Source organism: Mastigoproctus giganteus, chromosome 7 (genome assembly GCF_048544385.1).
Source record: "Mastigoproctus giganteus isolate SK-2022 chromosome 7, ASM4854438v1, whole genome shotgun sequence".
In the NCBI taxonomy this organism is placed as follows: domain Eukaryota; kingdom Metazoa; phylum Arthropoda; class Arachnida; order Uropygi; family Thelyphonidae; genus Mastigoproctus; species Mastigoproctus giganteus.
The window spans coordinates 228,465,181-228,492,545 of NC_143581.1; the positions used below are offsets into that span (position 1 = coordinate 228,465,181).

Consider the following 27,365-nt stretch of genomic DNA (forward strand, 5'->3'; position numbering starts at 1 on the left):
GATCAAGAACAGGCACCACGAAAAAACTTAACATCCTTGGACCAAACCAAACTGGCATCACCCAGATACAAGACTTTCCCTTGGGACTGAACTAGCATAATAAAGGATTCGGAGGACTCGACCCAAGGTAGCGAAGGAACCCGCTCAAGATTAATACCACGGACCTTACAAACCACAGATGGACTGCGCGGATGGGATTTCTTCCACGAATGAACTTATAATTGGTCTGATCCCTCTTGGGATCAGACTGGGACAACCGGACAGATCGCACTTCTGCTGCCAAATGCTATTGGGCGATCTGAATAGGGTGCTCTAGCCTTGCTCACTTTTAATTACCAAACCCCTGGCAGGGGGGAGAAGACCTTTTTTTTTACTCCCTCCCCTGCCGTCCTTTTTTTCCCCCTCCCTCCTTAGCCACACTCCCTTGTGTGGCCCTTTGCCTCCACTCCCGGTGGAGGCAAAGAGGTGACTTCTGGGACCCCCTTGCCGCCCCTCTCTTCCCTCGGGTGGGGCATGGGGCTGCTCCACTGATTTGGGGATCATCTCTGTCTTTTCCCCCCAGCCTTCAGTCTTCCCATCCCTCTCTCTAACTTACAATTACTAGTGTCTGAACCTACACCCAAAAACTTAATGACATCTATTCGCATAAATAGTACTCCTTTTGGCTGACCCCTATCTATAAGGGTTTATTTATTTATTTTTTTTAAGGTCCTAGTCACTGAAATCTCAGAAAATTAGGTGGCAAGACCTGCCAGAGTAAATAACTATAATAGTGGTGTACCTGGTCTGACTCTACGAGGCGGAGTGTGACAACGTTGGGTCCCATTAGGGGTCCAGCGGCTAAATGACCAGAGGAACAACGGTGCACGACACTACACATGTACAAAATCCATACACTTTTAACACTAAACACACTCTACACCACCTACTAGACACGTAGTAGTAGTGGCATGTGATGCAAGAAAGCAAGTGTATGAGCTTATGCAGCATCAGCCAAAAAAAAAAAAAAAAAAAATCACACCATTCCCTTTAAATGCCTGTCCAGTTCCACCTCAAATTTATTTAAGCTATCAACTTCCACAACGACAGATGGAAGTTTGTTCCAGCAATTAACCACCCACTGGCTAAAGGCAAATTCCCGCACATCTATTCTACATGTCTTTTCTTAATTTGAATTTATGTCCCCTTAGGTTCGTAATCTGAACAAGTGGAAGGATCCCACTTAAATTCAGCATGCTCAACCCATTCAAGGCCTTATACACCTCAATCAGATCACCGCGCAGGTGCCTAGTCTCCAGGCACTGCAATTTGCAGAACTTAAGTCTCTCTTGGTAAGACGATCCCTTCATTCCCCTCACCAATCTTGTTGCCCTTCTCTGTACACGCTCGAGCAAATCTACATCCTTACTAAAATGAGGCCTCCAGACCTGTACGCAGTTCTCAAGACGTGGCCTAACCATTGCCTTATACAGAGAGACAATCACCTCCTTTTCCCTGCTAGCAAAATTCCTATATATCATTGACAAAAATCCCATGACCTGCCCTGGCAGCCTGTCTCCATTGTCAGAAATCTTCATATCTGACTGCACAATTACTCCTAGGTCTTTTTCATTTCTACCACCTTACGTGTAGTACCACACAGTGGTATGTTTCTCTGGGATTACTTCTACCTATATGCAGTACTTTGCATTTTTCAAGGTTAAACTTCAGTTGCCACTTCTTAGCCCATCTGCCCAAATGATCTAGATCCTGTTGCAGTAGCACGCTGCCACTACTGTCATTAACAACCCTGCCAACCTTTGTATCATCTGCAAACTTCGACACTAAGCCTGATATACCTTCATCAATATCATTGATAAATATACAAAACAGCAGAGGACCCAACACCGAACCCTGCGGGACTCCACTAATAACATTAATCCACGAAGAGCAGCACCCATTAATTACCAACCTCTGTCTTCTCCCACTCAACCATCTCTTTTATCCATTGTAGCAACTTACGCTTAATACAATTCTGCTCCAATTTGTACAAAAGTCTTCCATGCGCAACAGTGTCAAAAGCTTTCCTGAAATCCAAATATATGATATCAAAATTATTTTTTGCATCCAGTTCCTTTGTAACCACATCATAATATCCTATCAAATTTGTCAGACAAGACTTTCCCAACAATTTCTCCTCCACTTTGCTCTCAGTTATTACAAAATCATTAAGCACCCTGCTACAATTTGATAACCTTCTGCCATTTTCAAACTTTAATAACTCCTCATGTGAATGTAGATGCAAAATTACTCATTCAGTTTGTTTGCTATCTGAGCAGGATCATCAACAACCGAGGAACGTCCGAGGAGTTCACAGTCTTCAGCCGCTATGCACAAGAACTCTTCTCCAGAAGGAAGACATAATAGCCATCTACCAAGATGGGCCAAACTGAAAAACCCCAGCCTAAAATGACATATAGTAGAGACAAGTACAACACGAAAACTCAATGACCAAAGATGGGACAAACTCCCCACAAGAAAGGGACACCGGACTGACACTATAAAGCCATGTTACGAAGGAAGAAGAGACAAACCACACTTGGAGGGGACCTGGACCTGTTCTTGTGGTAAGCCGGACCCAACAAGTCAGCAGAGACACTGTCGTCACGTAACAAGACTTGTCACACCCACTGGACTGAGATCTACTGCAGGAATGAAGCCATCAAGAAACAGATAACTACACCGGATTAGACAAATTCAGCGACGCTGGAAAGGCGCCATATGAAGACCTGTACCGCGCCCTAGCGCGGTGCCTTTCCTTCCACATTTCCTGGCGGGGGAGGGGAAGACCTTCTTGATGAACAACGGTACACGATACTACATTTAGATTGTTTTCTACAGCAGCATGTTAGAGAGGAAACCAGGAGGGATGCTTGGTTTTTAGGAGCATTAGCAACTAAAGCCATATTGCTCCGGGGATATGCGGTGGTCATTCCCTGACCTTTCCGCATCCTCCGTATTTGATGGTCACGGGCTCGAACCCCGGTCTCATCAAGAAGCGTGTTCTGCGCACTGCTGCTCCTGCCCACCTGGCTATGGAGGCGCCAACAGAGGGAGTAACACTCTTGATATGATTATCAGCAGTGATTATCCATGCATTAAGAATTTGCAGATAAAGGAACCACTAGGTGGCAGTGATCACAGTATACTGATGTGGGATTTACTTAAAGATGTAATTGTCATCAGAGGTAAAGGGAAGGGTTTTGCTTTCGTGAAGGTGACTAGAGTGTTCTCAGAGATTTTTTTAAATTCTATACAGTGGGACCAACTGATGATTTACCAACAGAAAATTCTAAATGGAAAGCATTCAAGAAATTAATCTTGGAAGCTACTAGGCTTTTCATACCAACTAAGAAATATTGTTCAAGGTTTAACAATATGTTTAAGGTGAACTAATGTGAATTCATTTTAGTGAAATGAATGTCAGATGAACTAATGAGACTCGTGGCGGAGATGAAAAGTGCATGGGATGCATATAAATTATCAGGCGGTACGGAAGCCTGTGGTAGATATAAGCTAGTCTGTAATGAAGTCACACATTAGGATAGGCAAGCAAAGGCAGCTTATGAGAAATCTTTGGAAAAGGATGCAAAGAAAAACAGTAAAAACGTCTTTTATACAGATTGTTTCAAAAATGATGATCAATAATTTAAAGTTGAAAAGTACAAACTAACCTGTCTGCGCGTGTAGCACAGCGGTATCGTCACCGTCCTCCCCACACCGGGTGGAAAAGGCCCGGGTTCGAATCCCGTGCGAGGAACTTTAATGAGCTTTTTTCACTCCGTGGCTGAGTTAGTCGGTCTCAGGCTTAGATAGCAAGGTTTTTTCGTCCAGCGAACAGGCAAATCGACCAGAGAACACACGCAATTTGTTTGTTGTTTTTTTTTGGTTTTTAGGAGCATTAGCAACTAAGGCCATATTGCTCCGGGAATATGCGGTGGTCATTCCCTGACCTTTCCGTATTTGGCGGTGACGGGCTCGAACCCCGGTCTAATCAAGAAGCGTGTGCTACGCACTGTTGCTCCTTCCCACCTGGCTACGGAGGCGCCTACACGCAATTTACAGACAAATAAATATATGGGTAAATGTCAGAACTTACGGGTGGCCCTAAGATAATAACTTGAATAATTTATTCTTTCTAACACTCTTTCGTCAACATTAGGTTTTATGCTTCTAGGCCTACCTGCTTGCACAGGGAGTACAAGCAGGCCTACCTGCTTGTACTCCCTGTGCGAAGCGCCCGTGTTCTCTTAGGCGTTGATGTACCCTGATGAATGTGCGCCTGTTGGGCTGTCTTCAGCGGGGAAATTCTTCTTGGTACAAACGTGCAGCCTCGAGTGCACTGCCTTTGGCTTGACCATACATGAAGTGCATGTCCGCATACTCTTCATTGCCGTAACCTCTTTCCATGTCGACTGTCCTTTGACAAGTACTAGTATGCCTGCTACGTCTCAGAGCATTGAGAGAGGGGAAAGGGAGAGAATGAGCATAACCTAACCTAAACAAACAAGTCAGTGGTAGATCCCAACTCTGTACAGTTCTCCTTGTTAGTGGTGGATCCTAACTAGAAATGTGCAATATCTCGAAAACGATTCACTTAAGGACCCATGTTTACTAGCCTTTTTTTTTGCATATTGTAGTCTGTACAGTTCACCTTTAAATTATTGACCATCATTTTTTAAACACCCTGTATACACTGTAGAAGGAAGGGGAGAAATGAGATTTGTCCACTTGATACCGATGGTTCGACTGTTGATGATCCTGCTCAGGTAGGCGCCTCCGTAGCCAGATGGGCAGGAGCAGCAGTGCATAGCACACGCTTCTTGATTAGACCGGGGTTCGAGCCCGTGAGCCACCAAATACGGAGGATGCGGAAAGGTCAGGGAACGACCACCGCATATTCCCGGAGCAATATGGCCTTAGTTGCTAATGCTCCTAAAAACCAAATAACAACAACAACAACCTGCTCAGGTAGCTGACAAACTGAATGTGTATTTTGCATCTACATTCACACGTGAGGAATTCTGTAGGGAAGTGGAGCACAGAATTTCTCCTCCACTTTTCAGGGGCAAAGTGGAGGAGAAATTGTTACGTTAAACCTAAGAAAGGCTCCTGGGGTGAATGGGATGTATCCAGTTATATTAAAGGAAGCGGCAAACGAAGTAAGCAAACCTTTAACGTTTAGCCCTAGCCATGAGGCATCCTTGGATTCAGGAGAGGTCCCCGCGGACTGGAGATGTGCAAATATATTCACAATGGAGGAGGCAGATCAAAGTGTGCCACGAGTAATTACACTCCGGTTACTTTAGCTTCTCCTCTGAGTAAAATAATGGAGTCACTTGTTACAGGATCATCTAGACAAGACTGCAGTAATGATTCAGACACAGCAAGGGTTTGCTCTGGAGAAGTCTTGTCTGACCGATTTGATTGAATACTATGATGTGGTTATAAAGGAACTGGATGGTCAAAATAATTTTGATATCGTACACTTGGATTTCATGAAAGATTTTGATACTGTTGCGCATGGAAGACTACTGTACAAATTGGAGTGGTATGGCATTAAGGGCAAGTTGCTACAATGGATAAAACGGTGGTTGAGTGGGAGAAGACAGTGAGTGGTAACAAATGGACACTGCTCTTCGTGGACTAATGTTATGAGTGGAGTCCTCCAGGGTTCGATGTTTTGCCCATTGTTGTTTTGTATATTTATCGATGATACAAAGGTTGGCAGGGTTCTTAATGACATATGTAGTACTACTGCGAAAGGATCTTGAAAAGTTGGGCAGATGGGCTGAAAAGCTGCAACTGAAGTTTAACATTGACAAATGCAAAGTACTGCATATGGGTAACAGTAACCCCCAGCTAAATGTAACAACTGTGTGGTACTACACTCTGGTAGTGGAGAATGAAAGAGACCTGACTAATTGTGCAGCCAGATATTAAGTTTTCTGAGCAGTGCAGACTGAGTAGGTCATGGGGGGGGGGTCTTGTCAATGATATGCAGAAATTTTGCTAGCAGGGATAAGGAGGTGATGATCCCTTTTTATAAGGCAGTGGTCAGGCCGCACCTTGAGTGTGGCCTGAGTGTGTGACTGCCTTATACAAAGCGTACCTTGAGCGTACAGGTCTGGAGGCCACATTTTAGGAAGGATGTAGGGTTGCTGGAACGAGTACAGAGAAGGGCAACGAGATTGGAGAGGAGAACAAGGGGTGCTGTTACGAAGAAAGGCTCAAGTTTTGCAAATTGTAGCGTTTAGAGACTAGGCAGCTTCAAGGTGATCTCATTGAATTGTATAAGGCCCCTTGAATGGTTTGAGCAGGCTCATTGCTGATGGGGTCCTTCTTGCTCAGATTACGAACCTGAGGGGGGTATAAACTCAAATTGAGGAAAGACGGCTGTAGAATAGATGTGCCGAAATTTGTCTTTATCCAGCGGGTATTTGATTGCTGGAACAAGCTTCCATCTGTCGTTGTGGACGTTGACAGTTTAAATAAATTCAAGGTAGAGCTGGACAAACCTTTGGAGCGAATGGATGGGTGAAATGGGAAGTTTTTTTTTTTTTTTTTGTTGGTTGATGCTGTGTAAGCTTGCTTTCTTGCATCATATTCCTCTACTAATGCTAAACTTAGCCATGCTCCTCACATGTGCACATGTGAGGTGGATAGCAAAACAACATCTCGTACATATCACCGATAAAAAGACAACCGTGAAGTACACAAGAACAGTTATCTTTCCACCTTTACTCTGTGCTGCTGAAATTTGGGCCTCAGCGGCACCGTCAATAAAGAAACCACTCTTCGCAGCAGAATTCTGGCTGGTAAAGTGGGCCAACAGGAAGCACAACCTTCCAGCTCTGATTCGCACCACGCAGCTTACCGACTCTCTCGGGATTCCACGGCTTCCCACCTTAATCGACGACCAACGCCTCCTAGCAACAGTCAAGGTAATAACAGGCATAATTGCAACACCTTCATTCTGGGATGCCTGTGGCTGGAGTATTTCCCCTGCTGCCCTTAAGGCCAGTCCCGAGCTCTACCCGCGTTCAACACGACTCCATCTCTCGGACAGGTTCCTCCCTCAGCAGATGCACAAGCAAACCCGGCACTTGACGCTGACCTGAACAAATTCGTATTTGACCGGACATACCGGAAAAAAAATTATGACTAGCAGGACTAATCAGCAGTGACTGATCTGTCTGATTGAGCTGGTGCTCTTATCTCGATGTTAAGCCAGCTCGATCAGACCTAACTTTTGTGAGGAGTTCTCTCCTTTATATTGAAATATGTTTTCATTTGTATAGTTACCTTTTTTTCATTTTGTTAATAATTGTTCGAGTATCCTGGAAGTATCGGGAGGCTGTAAACCCCTGGCTTTGTGGCCGTGAAGGGCAATAAAGATTCTCTCTCTCTCTCTCTCTCTCTCTCTCTCTCTCTCTCTCCTGTGAGAAAATGGTTTTAGCAACGTTGCCCAAGTCAGCTATTAGCAAGGTTTCTGTATTTAAAACCAGAAGGCGAGCTACACCTGCTAAAGATCAGCGATAAAATATATGTATTTAATATAAATATATATTTATTTATTTTATTTTATTTTATTTATTTATTTTATTTTATTTTATTTATTTATTTATTTTTTTTTTTTTTGCAGAATTAGTTCAGTTTAATGAGACCTTATATACCGCATGAATTTTGCCGTTGACTGGGCAGGAATATGAAATGCTCATTGGGTGCACTTTTTATGCAGAAGATTTACAAAATTATAATTTATCATTCATCCCCAGGAGGACCCTCGTAATCCTGCAAGTAAAAATAAGTATTTGCATACCAAAATATTCAAGGATTACACTGCTTTCTGGGGCAGTGTAATCCTTGACTGAAATCCGCGCTGTACTTACAAACTAGAGGGTGATCAGTTAAAAATTGTTAGGTCAATCAGATATGAAATTTACTAAGCAGTGTGAATAGGTAGCCAAGAAGGCATGTACCGTCCTCTCAACGATTTATTGAGCCTTCGAAATTAAGGAGATTGCGTTGGATCTTATTGTGTCTCTATGTAAGACGATGGTGAGGCCGCATTAGGAATATTCTGTTCGGGTCTGGAGGTAGCACCTAAAAAAATAAAAACATAGAGCTTCTACAGTTCGCTCAGAGAAGGACCACAGATTTATAGAGGGGGCACTAATCAATGTCCGTATGAATAACTGCTTAAAAGGAGTGGACTACAAAACTGGTAACTAAGCATCTTTGAGACACCTGATTGAGGATTAGTAACGTGGGAGATATTTTCACTGGTAGGAGAGACAAGAACCAGTGGGCAGAAATATATAATCTCGTGAAGTTTACATTTTTGGCAGTGTTGTAAATCACTGGAATAAAATGCCTGCCAGGTGGTTGAGGCAGAGCGTTTGGTAAAAGTTCAGATCGGATAGTAATATTTTTTGGGATGGAGGAAAGTATGAACGATTGCGTTTTTTTTTTTTTTTTTTTTTTGTAACTGATAGAAATATCCATTTCCTTGCGTTATTTTAATATTAATTCCTGTTGTCTGCATAGCACTTCATATTGTGTATAACGAGGTGTCCCATATTTCTACTGGGTACTGTAGTGGTTCGAAAGGGTGAAATTAGTAGAATCAGTGAACCCATTTAAGACTTTATTTCGAGCAATTCAGTCGATGGAGAAAAGTAAAATTTTTTTTTGTTTTTCAGTTAAAAAAAACTCTTAAGCATCTTTGTATGAAAAAAAAAAAAAAAATTCACAAAATTTCAAAAGGTTTCCAACTTAATGGAAGGGGGAAAAAATGTAAATTTAGTCGAGCTGATGGCATAAAAATAGCTTCCGCTCCTAAACCTACGTCATTAGGGTAAGTCAAAGCTAATGAAATCTTTAAGAAACGTTTTCGACTAACACCGAACTGCTATCATTATTAAATGTTGGTAAAGGAAATGTTGGAAATAAGCTGTTACTGGCGAGTAGGGAAAAGTGTTCACAGCGCGTAAGATTGGAGAATATTGACACAAACCACAATCACTGACCAATCCAGAAATTTCAGTTGACCTACACATTATTAGCAAACATTGCATCGAAAAACTGTGCTGAAGTGCAGTGGCCGAATGTTGGAGTGATTGTGGTGGTGGAGATTGCGTCCAGAATCTCTAAGAAAAACGCAGAATTTCCCAGGATCAGGTTCAGTTTAATTTTCTGCAATTCCTTCATTTATTATCCATGGTTGTAAGCATTGGTGCACTGCTTTTATATATATATATATATATATATATATATATGTGTGTGTGTGTGTGTGTGTGTGTGTGTGTGTGTGTGTGTACTTTTTTAGTATCGAATTTATTCTTTCGTCTTTTCTTCTGATTCACGCTTGACGAGTTCTTCTCCGCGAGACGAGCCACTATCGCAATATAACTGCACACCAACCCTCTTCAGGTGCTAGTTGCAATCATAAAACACCCTTCTAAGCATGAACACATGATGTTACTATGGAAACAGACGTGGAGGTATATTTTTGTGCCGTTGTTGGCAGAGGATAAAGGGGAGTTCTTTGGTTGCAAAGAATCGTTTCATCCCATGGTTGAAATACAGTTAAGGAATGGCGTTTCGCAATGGAGTTGGAAACTGTAAGTGGATAAAGGAGATGACTTTGATTTCTTTGCACTTGTTGATATTTTGATTTGTGTTTTTGATCTCCACTTTTTGTATCGGTGTTGTACTTTGGTCCTATTATCCTACTCTGTAATGTGCTTTAGACATTTTGTTTTAAATTTTCCTTGTTATTGCTTGATCACTTGTTCCTCGGTACTTTCATCAATTACCACGATCGATTAATCATTCCTGGTAGTGCATTAGGAAGAGAGAGGGTGAAGATCTAAAACCGAATAACCCTAATGACAGCCATGGATATTCATACGCTCCGACCGGTACTGTTCAAAGCATTAGGCCGAAGAAATGAAGGCCCAGATTACCAAACTATGACGTCATCACAGGTAGCAAAGTCTGTCTGGGTGGCTGCGCCCCAGAGATGTGAAGAGATCGGATGGCGACTATATACGATGAGCCCGTCTCCAAGTGAAGTCCCGGCGTGACCCTCCGAGGTCAAATCGTGGAACATTTATCTAGGACAGGCAGGGGGTGAAGAGCAGGAGACACTTTGGTTGTTTAAAAATAGAGTGTGGAAGGGGCGCTCGACTTCAAGTGTAGCTTTTGGTTCTGCGGCGATTGCATAGTTGGTGTACGTGAGTTAAGCGCAGTTTGTTCCTTTCGATGGTTTCAGAGATCCACGTGGCAACGAGGCGGGTCACGTGAGCTACACGCACACACTTAATTACTTTTTGTAGCTGCAAGGAGATGCGAAGAGACGGAACCCAGAGCCTAACGAGATAAGAAAGTCAACCTTTGGATGTATGGCGGAAAATTTTTCGCTAATTATCCTGTTAATGACACCCCAAAGGGAAGATAGATTTTCAAGTTTTCTCTGGCAGATAAATTGATGAAAAATCCCAGAGAAGGGGGAAGTTCAAGAGATCAGGGTAGAGAAAATAACCACAGATCGATTCGTCCATTCATCAGAAGCAGTCGCCACTCTCTTTTGAAAGTACTGTTCGCTGGAAACCGATGAAGTCAAGCTATGGAGAAACAATACTATCAAATGTTCGGTATGCATTCGTTATTTAAACAACCATTCGGTAGAAATGGAACTCACGTTGTAGAGTGGCTGCGATGTCAATTTACACCGAGGAATTCTAAATTTGTAACGATGAGTTCAGCAGGGTGTGGTCACATAAGCACCTGCTGCCAAACAAGGCGTATCCTTTGAGAAAATCCTTCTTCCCCACAGGCAACCATTACAATTGCTAATGGCCATTCTGGGAAACAAGAAATGCGAAAGAGAAAATGCATAATGGCCACTTTATGGCTCTCATTACAACAGAACTCTCTTTTTATTATCAAGCGGTAACTCCTTTCTACACGAATTATTGCTACTTGAAGGATCTGGGATTAACTAGGGGTTATTCCTGTCAGGTGTTCCAACAAATGGGGAAACTGAATTTTCTGAAGACATTTGGTTGTTTTGTATACAAAAAGCTGGCAATTTTGATGTATTTAATGTTCAGACCATTGCAAAAGGGCATGGGATGAGTGCAAAGCAACAGGTTTTCGACTCGCAAGGGATGATTTAAAATTTGTGAAATTGTTATAACAAAAGGACAGATTTAAGACATTCCCAGATGCATGTAAAACTTTTTGATGCTTATTCGTTGTTCAAATTGCAGCAGTACGAAACAGTTCATTTTGACGAAGACCACACAACCAATCAATGATTGCGCACAGACTGCTGTCTTTGATGGCTGTTTGGGAGTTAAATTTGGCTCTATTGCACTGAATCCGTCCAAGCATGTATTGATGGTGCAATGTACATAGATTCAAATTAGTATTTTAACGGCACTCTAGCTGTCGCTCATTTCCGATTAATGTATGTTTCTAGAGGCGTGTTCACTGGCCCTTTTGTATTTTGTGCCTGCTGAAAAACCGGAATAACTCACCGGAGGGAAATCTTCAATCCAGGATGCTGTCAACCTGAGATTGGCTGACTGCATCCTGGTTTGAAGAGGACTTTAGAAATTCCACTAGTCATCGACGGAAATCGAACCCAGACCTCTCTAAACAAACGACATACGGCGATGTATCATGCCGACTAAGTTGCCACGGAGGTTCTAGGTTTTTAAAGACAACAAACCACACATTTTGCGAAACATGATAATTACGTCAGTTTTATGTTTGATGCGTATATATTTCATAAATCTAAGTTGAATTTCAGCGTTTCATTTCATTGTTTTCAATAATAAATTTGTGGTTGGGGGGGGGGGGACAGATTATATTCCTTTAGCCAATTTAAAGACTAAATACACAAGGCAGGATTTTTAGTCAAGTACCGGGAGAATTAACCTTTGTGGAGAGCGATTCAGACATAATCATAAAGTACCTTTTTACGAAATCTTTTAAAATATATAGAAACCAGAGGTTGGTAATTTTTGAGTTGCGAAATCCACATGCGACATACATAAAAATCGAGTTGCAAGTGATGTGCAAGCCAGTTACGTTGCTGATTGTATCGAAGAAGCCTTGCAAGAATAAACGGGTAGTAAAGCGAAAATGCTGGCGCATATCATCAGCAAACAGAAGTAGCTGGACATTTAAGTTACTGATATCAGTAGGAAGATCATTGATGCACGAGTATCTATATATTAATACTGACGCCGTTTTCTTGAGACGGCCATTGTGAACGATAGGCTTAATCGATCGGACTGAAAGTGGTCTCAAATTGAAGATATTTCTTCTTCGGTGTGCAGAAAAATGGAAAAATATAAAAATTCCGAATACAGTAGTTTTGTTTTACGGAACGTGTACTAGCGATGCCTACCTTAGCCCTGCTGCTCTGACTGGTGGTGTTGAACGCACCTTGCGGCAAAGAAGAAACGCGTTTTCGTACACCTGCAAAGCATCTAGGATCGGTCTGATATGTGCATTTAAGGATCCGAAAGATTTAATATGTCACAATATTGGCTTACTTAGTGAAAGGTGTGTTCATTGTCAAGCCTTACATTTTAAGTGTGAAAAAGTTAGGGATCATTTTATTTTACTGCGGAATATGGCAATTTCAGAAGGATTGGTCAATGGTACGAGACTTATAATCAAAGTTATTCATGAGACTTGTTTGGATCTAGAAATAATAACAGGAGAAGCTATAGGCCGCCGTAGCCTAGTGGTCAGGCGCGCGGGTGCATAAGTACACGTGCCTTGAGTGACCGGGGTTCAAGCCTGTGACTGCTGAATACGGTGCTGTTTCTAGTATTCCCTCTTGTGAAGTCCTCTGACCGTTTGGTCGTCCCGGAGTGTAAACAGAAAATTTATTTATTATTATTTAAAGGAAAACGGGTACTCTTACCGCGTGGAGATTTGACTCCATCTGATTTTCTACTTTGCCATTCTAATTTAAGAGACGGCAGTTTCCTGTTCGGCTGGCTTTTACGATGACTATAAATAAAAGTCAAGGGCAAACGTTTGATAGAGTCGGAATTTCGCTTACTAACCCTGTATTTAGTCACGGCCAATTGTCTTGGGTCAGATCATTCCAGAATGTTAAGATAAGGTTGCCAGTAGGGCACAAGAATATGAAAAATGTCGTTTTCAAAGAAGTATTATAGAGACTGTACTACATTTTGTACGTGTGAAATTGTTACGCAACGTGCACATTTTGAATAATCGGAAAAATGGTGAAACGAAAGAAAATTTATAAGTTTCCTCAGATACAAGAAATGAGAAAGGAATCGACGCCTAGGCTTACCTGCTCACGGCAAAATGGCGCCTCCGTAGCCAGGTGGGCAGGAGCCGCAGTGCGTAGCACACGCTTCTTGATTAGACCGGGGTTCGAGCCCGTCACCACCAAATATGGAGGATGCGGAAAGGTCAGGGAATGACCACCGCATATCCCCTGAGCAATATGACCTCAATTACTAATGCTCCTAAAAACCAAATAACAACAACAGCTCACGGCAAAGCACAGACTACATTTCTTTACGACAGCTAGAGAAAAACTGCTACCAATTGCGAAATTTTCGCAACGGGTCCAGATAGGATTACAAATAAAACGGATACTTGCTGTCTTTCTGACTGAAAAATCTCATTTTCCGGGGGAAGAGATGATGAAGATCATCTTTCGACTGGCTAACTCCGTCATGACTTGAAAAAGCCGGTGAATATTCAGTTCATCATGACCAGGGCTTTTCCAGGTGCATACAAATTATCCTGGAAAATTACTCTCGCTGTCCTTCCAAGTGAATGCCGTTATTGTTCTTCCACAGCGTGGAAAGTCAGTAATGGCAACCACTATTTTCATGTTTTCGCGTCCTACCGCGACAGTGGTAGGACATGAAAATAGAGGCAGCTCGACCCGCGGTTACTCAAGTTGATATGTCAGATAAACAGCATACTTGGTGTTTTGAATTCAGAGAACCAAGTATACATCTTAAGATCGATTCTAGAAAGTTTTAGATTGTGAACTAATAGGTCGCATGTATACTGTCAATAAACTTTAGACATATCGAGAGAGAGAGAGAGAGAGAGAGAAAGAAAACATATGTTTAAGTGTCACGATTCAGGAGAGCAAGGATGTATTGGCAGATGACAAGGTTTGATTTTGTGAATCTGCCTGGTGTGAATCTTCCTTGTGTAAAATTTAGAATCTATTTTTTATTAATAAAGTCTAAAAATCATACATTTCGCAGCTGTTTCCTCCCTTTTGCTTCATAGTTGTAATTCTGCTGCTACACCGTTACAAAAAAAAAAAAAAAAAATCAAACTGACAAACAGGTCCTTTCTTCGTAGCAGTGATCGTCTAGTGGTTAGGACATTGTGTTGTGGTCGGAATAATCCAGGTTCGAATCCTGGTCACGGCATTGTAATTACTCAAACGAAAGAATGTTTACTAGTTTTGGCCTTTTGCTCTCGTTTCAAATACTTAATAAAGGTATCCTGTGCAACATCCCGTTTAAATATCATAAGAATCTCCTATTTTATTACTCCTAATTTAGGAAAGTGATTCTGGGTTGGTATTTTATAAAACCTTAGAAAAGGCGTGGGCTAAATTGGTGGTTTTGCTCAGTAAGTTGGAAAAATGATTAAAAAAAAAAAAAATTCTGTTTATTCTCTGGGATTACTAAGAATACTAAATGAATTCTGAAATAATTATACACCGTTTACCCAGTTTATTATTATTTTGAAAAAAAAACTCCAGAAGCCCTTTATACTTTCCCCCAATCAAAGATTGGCCAACCAATCTTGGAGTGGCTGTCCTGTGTGTGGGAATCAGAATCTCCTCACTATAACGACATATAGTTTTATCAAAAACGAGTTTGGAATAATACTTTTTACAAAGTTGTTACAATTGCCTTGTGATCAGATTCAGGGAAAAGTATATGATTGATTTTGTTGAAGAATTAGTAAATGGTGTGCTTGATTCCTTGAAAAGTTCACAGTGAACTTGATTCTTTGAAAAGTTCATAGTGCGCTTGATTCCATAAGACTGAAGTCCATAAGATTTGCCACCACCATGTGGTGGTAAACAAACACGTGATAAGGGAAAAAAGTTAATCCGAAATTGGCGCTCATGATACGGTCGAGATCCTTTGCATTTTATGCACCAATATTGCAACTTGCCCTGCTTCCCTCTATTTCTCCAATAGAAAGAATATGCAGAAGTAGTGAATTCAATCACGTTAATTATATAATCAGGATTTTTCTGAAATTCTAAGAATATATGGAAAGATTGCAGACCCTTTGTAGTATTGCAAATATTAGGTAGTATAAAAAGATTAGATTGTTTTCTTTTCTCGATTTATTAATCAATAATTGCTGTCTAGTTCAGGTACCATGAGTAGGCAGCTAGTACTGTACTTGTAAATTTCTCATCTTGTAAATTTATAAATTTACAGCATCATGTAGGAACGATGCCTTTCATTATTCTTCGTGGACAAGTTCAAATTATTTTAAAGGTATCCCATACTTCTGGGCAGGAAGTACATTTAAAACATGTAGTTGACAGCTGATTGGGGCATGTGTGAATGGCTGCCTTTCATCTCTGCAGATGAGACGCAGGTGAGGTGCGAAATGCGATCTGCCGGTGTTGTTTGGTTGGTTTTTTTCGTCTGTTGCCTACACCGAGGTCAGAACACGAGGCAGGTTCACGCAGAGATATCTTGCACGGAAGATGACAGCTTGCGGTAATTATTAAGTATACTTTTATCGGAGGGCGAATGGAAGTCTGAGGTGGAGGCGCGCCCCTCACGTCTCTGTAATTTGACTGTGTTCGGCTTCTTCTTCCCCCCTCCCCTTTTTTTTCCTTCAGGAGGGTTCCTGTTGAGTGGTTGACTGTGAATTGATGAAAAAATAATGATCCCAATCAATCCTCAAAAGGGGTCTTTGATTGTATTGTGAGAGGAAGAATATTCTCTCGGTGTTTTGAAATCCGACTCCAATTTTCTTCCGATTTCTGATATCATTTGCTTCCATCCCGTTATTATGCTGAAATTAGAGTGTCGAGTGATCAATCCTTTGCTATGTAGAACGACCTCTAGCAGTGACGTCGCTAAGATTTTTAACCTTGGGGTGAATGTGGAAAGAAATGACATCGTATGTAGCTTTCTGAAGTTATTCTCATACATTTTCAGGAAAATTTCTGTACGTAAAATACAAACAAATGAAAATACTTTTCAACATTTTTTTAATCCTTAGTAAAAATTTGAGAAAAGACAGAACAGATTTGATTGGGGGAGCCATCAGCTTTATTTTTCTTCCTCTTCTCTCCTAGGTGATCCCCCCCCCCTCTCCTTTCCAGCCAAAAAAAAAAAAGTTCGTTCGTTTGCTGGAAGTTGGTCTCCTCCCCCAAACTTCTTTTATCCTAACTGGCTAACGAAATGCGTTGCTTGTCAATCTGAAGTTTCTCTTCCACCTTTGAAACCTCTGCCGCCTCATTAGTAAGCAAAAATATTCCTATTTATGTCGACGTTTTTTTGCACCAATTGAATAGTTTTGTACAGGAAGAGTTCCACTCACACAAAAAAGCAAACTGCACTGTCTAATAATACTAAAAGCTTATGGCGGTCTCTGGACATGTTGACAGCGACAATCACAGCACACAATGACTTTCAAGTGAGGATTTGAATTTTTTTTGTCCTCCAAGGACATTTTTTTGGAATTAAGATGTCGCTGCTTGACCCTAATGCTTTTTATGTTAAAGAAATGTTTTATATCAAGCATAAGTCTTGGAATCGGTCAATGACCTTTATATTTTAATAAAATATTAATTAAATATTGTGTGTTTTGCGCTTGTCCTTCGCGCCTCTTCCACTTCCTCCCCATCACTATATCACTGGTGGTCCGCGGACCACAGGTTGAGAAACACTGCTCTGGAGAACCCAGCAACTATCCGGATCGTAGTTGCTATTCCATTCAGTTTGTTGAGGTTTTTTGGATAATTATGAGATGCAAACGGACCGCGCATTCTCTTATGTTCTTTGAGGCCATGAAGCCAATATTTGACGTCATGCTCTCTCTCTCGCTCTCTCTCTCTCTCTCTCTCTCTCTCTCTCTCTTAAATTTGGGCGGGCCCATGAAAATTCACGATACAGGTTCTGCTGCATTAATTAGATTATCTTTTAAAATTAGGAATGTATAGTACTCCTTCAGAGCTTATCATATGCTACAGTGATTGCATCTTATTTTTTTTTAATTTATTTATTTTTTTTCATGAAATAACCCTAAATTAGAGTCTCAAACATCATTATTTTTTCCCGGATTCTCTCTATAAGAGCCCATTTACGGTTATTTTGTGTAACATCCACAAATTTATAAATATGGCCCTAAGTATACATAGAAACTTTGGGAACTTTTGAAATATCTTGTCTATACATGTGGGAGATGTATTTCTGTACATAGAAATACATAGTCAGTGACTGTCTAGAGTAGTGGTTCTCAAACGATGGGCCGCGAGATTAGGAGAAACTCCATTGAGTTCAATGACAATCACTTTAGGTGTGCCGTGAATATGCATCCTTTAACTTCAAATGCGGCTTGAGTGACAAAAGATTTAGAACCACTAGTCTAGAGCAGTGATTTTTCATACTTTTTTTTTTTTACCGCGATCCTCACTAAGAAATATATTTTATATCGAGATCCAATATACACATACGTGTGTGTGTGTGTGTAGTGCATTCGTGCTCAGACGCGTGTAAACAAAGGAAGGTAGACGGGTACGCGCTGCTTCGAAGAACTTTGATTTCCTATTGCAGTTTGACACTGAGCAGACATCAAGGAAAGTTTTGTAAAAATTCTTTTCCAGATGCTTGTTAAATAATCATTGGCTCTTTGTATCCGTGCATAACCCATGCGCAGCCATGAAGATACCAGAATCCAGTGTTTTCAAAAGTGTTGCGTCGTGTCCCAAAGAGTATTTCAGATGTTAGCTCAATTATCTGTATTGTCAAAATTTCGCATCATATCATCAGTTTCCTTTCATTGCATATATTGATGTAATTGATTGATTAAAATACAATCATTGAGTAATAATACGTAAAAAATTTACGATGAATAGTTCTTCAGATGCTTCATACTCTGTGGATGTGTTCTTTCCCTTTGAAAGCTAATAACAGACGTAGTCAATTTCAGATTTGGCACGTAAATATTGTATCGGCTTCAAAAAAGTTGGGGAAGACTGTCCTTATCCAACTGAGTGAAAGTACCGTTCAAAAGCATGGGACGCAGTGCAAGTTTATCATTGTACAGAAGAATCGAATTTACTGTCAGATGAGGATGTTTTAATATAAACTAGTCTCCATGAAATCCCTGAAACTCGCGTTGGAAGATTCTCTAGAGAAGGCGAATAGATGATTATTGGAGCCCGGCGACGTATAGCAATCAATATGTTATAGACCAGCTGAATTCAATTATCTTAAATCAGATTAAATATCAAAAACGTGATCTGGCCGTCATAAATATTCCTGGTAATGACCCAAAAGCGTAATTTAGAACGAATATTTTCCGGTCGACGCACTCCGGAGACCAATAAAGGACATTGCAGGACTGAACCACCAATTAAAACACCAATACTCTGGAGACTCATGATATCCGTCCCTATGAAGGCAAGCTATGGAACCGAATCAATCATACATGTAATTGTAGATTTTCGACTTCAGATGTTAGCTGAATTATTGATCTCCTTATAATGGACTCTGTTATAACAGATTTCATTTCATGTTCTCTTATTAGAGCTTTCAGACAGCATATAATTCCTCACTGTAGACGGAGAAGTAATCACATGGTAGTCGTCAAGATGTGCTACGCGATCAACCCTAATTAACAGCAGGCAGACATGCTCAGTCTCGCAATGATTAGGCATCATCCAGCATTCTAAACAGATTTTCCAACATAGCAACGACTTTTATTGGGAGATTTGTGTCTTTGAGTCATAGTTGGAAACAGTTAAAGAAAGCAGATGAATTAGAATACCCTTTCGCATTTCAGAATTTATAAGTACATGCATTAATCGGGTTCCGCAGTATCGCATAATGCTGTTTCCGCCTTTTTGCTATTTGCCTATTATTACCATTAATGAAATTCTTGTTCTTGTAGGAGAGTCATTACTTGTAACAACTGCATGTTTTAAAGTTGGAAATTGTGTGTGTATATATATATATATATATATATTTTTTTTTTTTTTTTTTTTGCCTGAGGTCTGTTTGAACCTATTCCAAATTTATAAAAGTTAGTGTATGAAAAAATAATTTCTAATATTTTCTAAATAATAATTTCTAATATAAATATTAGAATTTTGAGGAACGCATCGTGGGAGGAAACTGTCCTGGACTATTTTTGTAGTTACTTTTTATATTTTTCTTTTTTTAACTGTACATTTATTAGCCATCTCCTTTACGCGCATATACGCATTAATATAAGCATTGATTATTTAATGCACCTACCTAAATGAAAACAAATTCTATTAACTCGTGTTAATGCTTTTTGTTGTAAAGCAGATTATATAGTTTTGGTAAATGGCACCTCGGTCTGCAAGCAAACAGAGGAGAATATTTTAATCTTCTGAGATAATTTCACATGTAATATTTAATTTCTGTGTTGCTGATAGTAATCTCCTGAGGTTCGTATTCAGTTCTCTCGCATGATTATGGGGACATACTTCTTTCTAAAGGTAGAAACCCCCCGCGTTATGAGTTCACTGCCATGCTCTGGAATGATACTTTTATTTCTAGAATATAATTTTGTTGCGGAGGTACATTGCTTGCAGGTTCTTCATTTTGGATGAAATGAAACAAATATTACTTCAGGTTAGCATGTTGAGGATTATTAAGTAAAAAAAAATCGTAACCATCGATTTAATTTTCTTGGAAAGAACTAGATAAGGTAATTTTAAATAATACAGTGTATTCAAGATCATCAGGATAAATTAATACAATCAAATGAGCTTGCACTGTTGTGTCATTGGAATAATGACGCGAATTGGATTCTCCCGTGTGCTCTCGTTCCGAAAATTAAATTGAAAAGTGATATGTTGTTGCATACACACATACTTTCATTTAATTAAAGTCAAATTTTAAGGAAGAAATGAAAAATTTCCGTTTGCTGAATTGAAAACGACAGGGAGGGAGGGTGAATTAATTCATCCATTTATTTACTTTTGCTGTCAAATAAGCTTCTTAAAATGAGTTATGTAAATAGGATTTTTTTTCGTGCCTTTGTGATATCTTGCAGTTGTATCCGAAATGTAAGAAATAATAATTCATTGTTATTTTTAGACTTTTCTTCCCAGCATTGTGTGTATGTCGAGAACGCTATTGTGATACGTGATGAGAAATATGCTTTCATCTTGCTTGCATAGCCTAGAGATAGTCTCCACACCGGTGACGATATAGCTGCTTCCCTCTAGGCAAGACAGATGGCTTATGGGGGGAAAAGAACACTGCTATTCGTATCGATCTACTTTATCATTACGAAACCTAGAAGAACAGACTGACATATGTATACTCAGTTGCCAAAAGTTATGATAATGACGCACATCAGAAAAGAAAGAAGACAGTCATTTTTTATTAGCTTATATCAGAGCAGGATTACTATCTATACTATAGATGTAATAGTGGCTCCCTCTAGATTTATTAAAAGTTATTAAAACATTTTAAGAATGTTAAAGGGTGTAAAATATTGTTCAGTTAGGTCTCTTATGACATATATTGTGTTTCTGACCACTGATTATTGTTTATTTTTTTTTAATTCATGTAATAAAAATGGAAAACAGAAGACAACAAATATACAAGTGATCACATAACATAAAAAAAACGACCTTGAAAGAATTATCTGGTACTTTTATCTGTGCCCCTCTTTTACCCATTTTTCCCCCTTGAGGGCGGGTCTATATCTCAAGAGCAAGAAGCTTATTCTCCTTGAAACGAAGATCAACATGACAGTAATATCATACCTAGAGATGATCTTCTGTGTAATGGCTTTTTAATAGCTTGTTTAATACAACGCAACTTCACAAACAAAGTTGGTTCATTCCTCCCCCCCAGCTCCTTCAATACGTTTGGTGTACCCTGTAAGGCTGCTTTCACGCTGGTGGGAGTCGTAATTCAACGGAATATTTTTTTGGCCTTTATAAACTAATAACACTTCGGACTTTCATATTTTTCTCCATTCTAACCCTAAATGCATGCACCAGGATTAAAAGCTTGCTCTTTTTTGTCGCTGTTACCCGTTCCGTTTGCAATTGGTAGGGTGCGGCACTGGAAGCATCGTAGCGAAGTTTTATTTACAGTATATCGCCGAATGGGTACATCCTCTATTGAGCTCACGGCTATGATAAGTTTTCCGTCTGAATTTTTAAAATACTGTACAGTGAAATTCAGTACATGTATAATCAGTTCGTGCAGGCAAAAACAGTATATTCGTTATAATGAAATTTCGCTACAGGAAAACAGTTAAAAAAAACTTAAAAAAATCAGATCAGTAAGTTACAATATTGCAAAATGATTAAAACGAAACTTATAAAATGTAATTTTATATTTTTTTAAATGGAAAACAAAATTAACAGTTCACCAGGTGCAAATTAATATTTAGCTGAACCGCCTCTGGTCCTGATAACAGCAGCAGACCGTCGAGGCATTGACAAAATCAATTTCTGAAGATAATCAACTGATAGTTTGTGGTTCCAAACACGAATTATGGCTTTCTGAAGTTCAAGAAGAGTCTTTGGTTTCTTTCTGGCAACTGCGAATTCCACACGATGCCAACAGTTCTCTGTAGTATTCAGATCCAGGCTGTTTCCTGTCCAGCTAGCAGTTTCAATGGACCGTTCTTCCAACCATTTTTTCACCTGTAACAAATGTAAACACATTACTGTCGAACCTCTAATGCAGAAATGAAGCTAAAGTAACTACAGAAGTGCGTACTTACACTTTTCGCCCGATGACAAGGAGCAGAGTCATCCTGAAAGATGCAGTTACTTGGCAGGTTGAAATGGTCTCTAATGGTTGGCAGCAACTTGCCTTCCAATATAGCCAGGTATCCTTTGGCATTTATGGAACCTTTTATAAACTGCAGGTGACCTACTCCGCGATACGAAATGCACCCCCCTCCCCCTCCCCATATCAATAGGCTGGTAGGGAATTTCACTGTAAACACTGTACAGTCTGGATGGTATTCTTACCACGTCAACGGCGAATCGTTTGTTTCCCATCAGAGCCATGAAGGTTGAATTTCTTCTCATCCGAGAAAATAACTGAGTTCCATTGCTCGGGGGGCCATTTGACATGCTCCTTACACCAAATTAATCGGGCCTTTTTCATTTTTTGTGTGAGGAGGGGCTTATTTTTCGGATGACGGGCTATAAGTCCATTTTTGAAGAGGCGTCTTCTGACTCTTACTGCACTTGCTACCACTCCTGTATGTTCTTCCCATTCTCTTTTCAGCTCAGACGAAGAAGCTTTACGGTTTTTAAGGCATAAGCGCTTCAAAACGCGGTCCTGTTTTAGCGTAGACTCGTTTGCGTCCGGTTCCTTTTTTTTTTTTTTTTTTCCTATCAGCGGAACCAGTATTCTTGAGTTTGGAAAGAAATCTAGTCACTGTCGACTGATTACAAGACACTCTAAGCAATATGATCGAAGAACATCCTTCCTCACTTAAAGCAGCAATAGCGCTCTTTCTTCGTCAACTGCACGTAACTCGCCATCGTGACACGAGCAAGGAATGAGTGCAACTCTTGCAGAGCGTGCTTATGTAGCTGAAAGTAACAGCTGATGCAATATTACGTCATCATTACGCGTGTCAATTTTATCTGATGGAATCTGTAAGAAATATTTCCATATACTTACGTTATTCGGACAATTACAATTTTAAGGGGTGATGCTCTTTATTTGAACACCAGTGTATATATATGAATGCTAAACTGCAGGTCTTCCATTTCCAAATTTATGAAACCATAATAACCTCAACGGCCAGTGATGCAATACTAGCAAAGCTGTAAACAATTTCAACACTGGTGTCTCATCAACAGCCCATTTCACTTAGCATGCAACTCTGAGTAAACAACCACTGCTACTTCCAAAATTACTCAAATGAGCCTTGAGGAAGGGACACAGACAGATGAAAACCGAATGATCTCGAACTGATATTTAACGCTCAGTTAGTAAGACATTGCCACGTGATAAAGAACGAAACATATGTTTGTGTAAAAATGGTTCATTAGCGAATACCGTTGTAATGAAAATATCAGTTTAGCCCAGTAAACATTCATACTTCTATGAAAAATATGTAATCACTTTACCGTATTGTTACGAGAAAAAGAAATATTTTGTTAAACAATACGACGCGCACTTTTGGCTCTTCAATCATCTGGCAATGCCTTACTAACTAAGTAGTTAATTGTCTGTTCGAGATCAGTGGGTTTTCATCTATCTACCTTCCTGAAGGCTTATTCAATTAATTTTTTTTATATGACAAGGGATTATTTACATACAGTTGCGTACTTCGTGAAACGGGGTGGTGGATGAGACATCAGCGTTGAAATTGTTCACAACTTTGCGTGACAAACATTGTAGTGTACACTGCATCATCTGACCGTTGCGGTTGTTATGGCCCTCGTGGGAAGCACAGTTGGTAGAATCACCGTCCTCCCCACACCTGGTGGAAAAGACCTGAGTTCGAGTTTCGTCGATGGCGTGAGGAATTTTTATGGACCTTTTTCACAATGTGGCTGAGTTAGTCGGTCTCAGGGGAGGTAGCATGGTTTTTCGTTTAGAAAACAGAAAATCGACCACAGAACACACGCGATTTACAGTCAGTATACACGGAACAATATGGCCTCAGTTGCTCCTAAAAACTCTACCACAACAACCCATTCGGCGATATACTGGAAGGAAAACATCGTTACGATGCCCCCAGTGCCCCACCCCACTAATTGCAAACAGAACGAGTAACAGAGACAAAGAAGAGCGAGCTTTCATTCCTGGTGCACTCATTTGAGGACAGAAGACATTATAGTAATAGTATTCGCCACATAGTGCAAGGAAGCCACAGAGTTTTGCATGTGAGAAAAGTGTGGAAGTCGTAAGCGTTATTAGTTTATAAAGAGCAGTAAAATGTGTTGTCGAATTACTTTTGCCTGTAATGTGAACGCAGCCTAAAAGTGTGTTGCATAATATGAAAGGGATTCCAAATGTGAGGACCCCTGGGTTTAAATACAGGCACTAAAATGAGAATCTATTGCTGTGCTCTGCGTCACTGTAATGATATATATATATATATATATAGTAACGAATAATGGTATTAACAGCTAATTAATATAGGGGGGAAGTGCCTGTACGAAAAAAAAAATAATAATAATAGTAGTAATATAGCTTATGGATCAGGGACATTGCATTAGCAAAACGTACCCTACAGCCATAATGTGTATATATATATATATATAATATCACACACACACACATATATATATATATATAGAATATTAAGGATAATAGAAAATTATTAGAAAAAGTAAATCAATCCAATAATAATACCATCAGGGACCTAAGAAAACGCAAAAAAAAAAAAAAAAAAAAAAAAAAATATATTATCGTTTTTTACCGACAATCTAGATGACTTCAACTGGGGCCAACCACCCAGAATGAAGCCAAAAAACGACAAGAGGTTCTCTGTTTCTGTGATGATCAATATATGCTAAGTAATTTAAATCTAAACCAAATATAAACCAGTATAGGCCAAATATAAATCGAATGTAAATAAATCGAATGTTGAATGATGATAAAAAGTTAAGAAAATTTAGAATTATTAGAATCAAAGGTAAGAAATATAAGTAAAATATAAATGTAAGCATATATTAATCATCGTTGACCCGACAGAGAACGTAATTTAATGATTAAAATAAGATTAAATATATAATACATACTACATATTGACCGTATCTAGGACATAATGTAATAGTCGTCAAAATAATATGTGGTGCCCCCTATGTGATGGATACCGTAAAAATAATTATAAATAAATAATTGAATTTAAGTTAACGCAAAGAGAAACATGCAGATAGTAAGAAGAAAAACTAAAGGAGTAGGAATAATAGAACCTGAACTCCACAAAGGCGAAAAATAGTGGTATAGATAAGAAATAGTTTCTCCTACGTCCTCGGATTGCCCTAATAATTTCGGAGAAAAAAAAAAATAAAGAGCGTAGGACAGTTTAAAGACATTACAAGATATAAGTTGTGGCTCGGGTATGCCCGGGATACTGTCCTACACTCTTTATTTTTATTTCTCCGAAATTATTAAGGCAATCCGAGGACGTAGGAGAAACTATTTCTTATCTATACCACTATTTTTCGCCTTTGTGGAGTTCAGGTTCTATTATTCCTACTCCTTTAGTTTTTCTTCTTACTATCTGCATGTTTCTCTTTGCGTTAACTTAAATTCAATTATTTATTTATAATTATTTTTACGGCATCCATCACATAGGGGGCACCACATATTATTTTGACGACTATTACATTATGTCCTAGATACGGTCAATATGTAGTATGTATTATATATTTAATCTTATTTTAATCATTAAATTACGTTCTCTGTCGGGTCAACGATGATTAATATATGCTTACATTTATATTTTACTTATATTTCTTACCTTTGATTCTAATAATTCTAAATTTTCTTAACTTTTTATCATCATTCAACATTCGATTTATTTACATTCGATTTATATTTGGCCTATGCTGGTTTATATTTGGTTTAGATTTAAATTACTTAGCATATATTGATCATCACAGAAACAGAGAACTTCTTGTCGTTTTTTGCCTTCATTCTGGGTGGTTGGCCCCAGTTGAAGTCATCTAGATTGTCGGTAAAAAGCGATAATAATTTTTTTTTTTTTTTTTTTGCGTTTTCTTAGGTCCCTGATGGTATTATTATTGGATTGATTTACTTTTTCTAATAATTTTCTATTATCCTTAATATTCTATAGACATTATGGGTGTATTGCATGATTGCTTGCAACTGCATTGACCCGTAAATATTAGTTACAGTTGCTGTCGTTTTAACTTTCTTTCCTTTTTTATCACTAATATATATATATATATATATATATATATATTCACGACAATCGTGGCTAGGCCTCGCGTATAATATTCGCAGATCATCATTACACCGCTGATTGTCGATATGTCCAGACGTTATTATCAGAAGTACCAGACGCATTTATCCCCGAATCTAAGACCATTTGTTGTAACAGCTGTACCCACTCTATGCCTGTTCCAAGTGTTGCCATGATTGCGTAGATATGTTTCAGCATTTCGTTGTGTATGTACTTAAGCAACTTTTAATGACCCCCCATCTGGTTCGCACAACATATAGCGTCATTAGCAAGAGCTCAGACGTCTATAACTAACTCAGCTCATTGTTACGTTATGCGCGCTTCATGCACCTAACGAGTAACCATAGAAACCAACGCGATGGACATGGCAAACGCCATGACCAAAAGATGTTTTTCAACTTTTATCCTTGTGGTAGTCCCGTCTGTTCTTGTTCAGTCTTTAACGACAGCAGTTAATTTCTTGAAGGGTAGAAACGACAATAAAATACGCCCTGTAGTAAGTGCTGCTACCTGCTGGTAGGTTTTAAAAAGATGCATATTTATAAGAGGTACAGTAACAGTGACGTCAGGCGCGGTCACTTTAATCTGTCTGTTGCCTAAATCATCCAAACAGGAAGATGTAAAGGCGATCATACGAGAGAGCATCGGTTCTAGTTTAACAGCCAGCGTGCACTGCATCCAGCATTTTATGTTTACAAGAATCGAGCCAGAGCAAGGGATTTTCCTTAAATACCTTTCTGGAATGGCGCAGAACGAAAGGACTTTTAAGGAGAGGCAGAAGCATCCAGGAAGACGTCTTTGAGATGCCTAGAGCGGGTGTGCATAAATACAAACTTTGTTTGGACAGTTGAACGATTCTGCAAGGAGCTTATCTTCTGGAACACATTTCTTGCTTACACAGGAAACAAGCAAATATCGCTGCTGTTTATTTTATTCCCCTGGCAGTTTGTTTAGAGAGTAAGGTGTTAAATTGCTTGTAGGAAAGAGCTTCGTATTACAGAACAGTTGCTCTAGTTTAATACTAATTTGACATATTTCTAAATACCTGCCATCTAAAGACTACAGGGTAGTGTTGCCATTTGGCTGGGACTGCTTAATGGAAGCAGGTTACTGTGGAATGTGTA

At 39.4% G+C, this 27,365-nt stretch overlaps 1 protein-coding gene across 11 annotated transcripts in view; it reads left to right on the top strand.

Annotated features, from left to right (window-relative positions):
* LOC150083758 (uncharacterized) overlaps positions 1 to 27,365 on the top strand; it is a 999,111-nt gene that overhangs the window by 175,593 nt on the left and 796,153 nt on the right. The window lies entirely within an intron of this gene.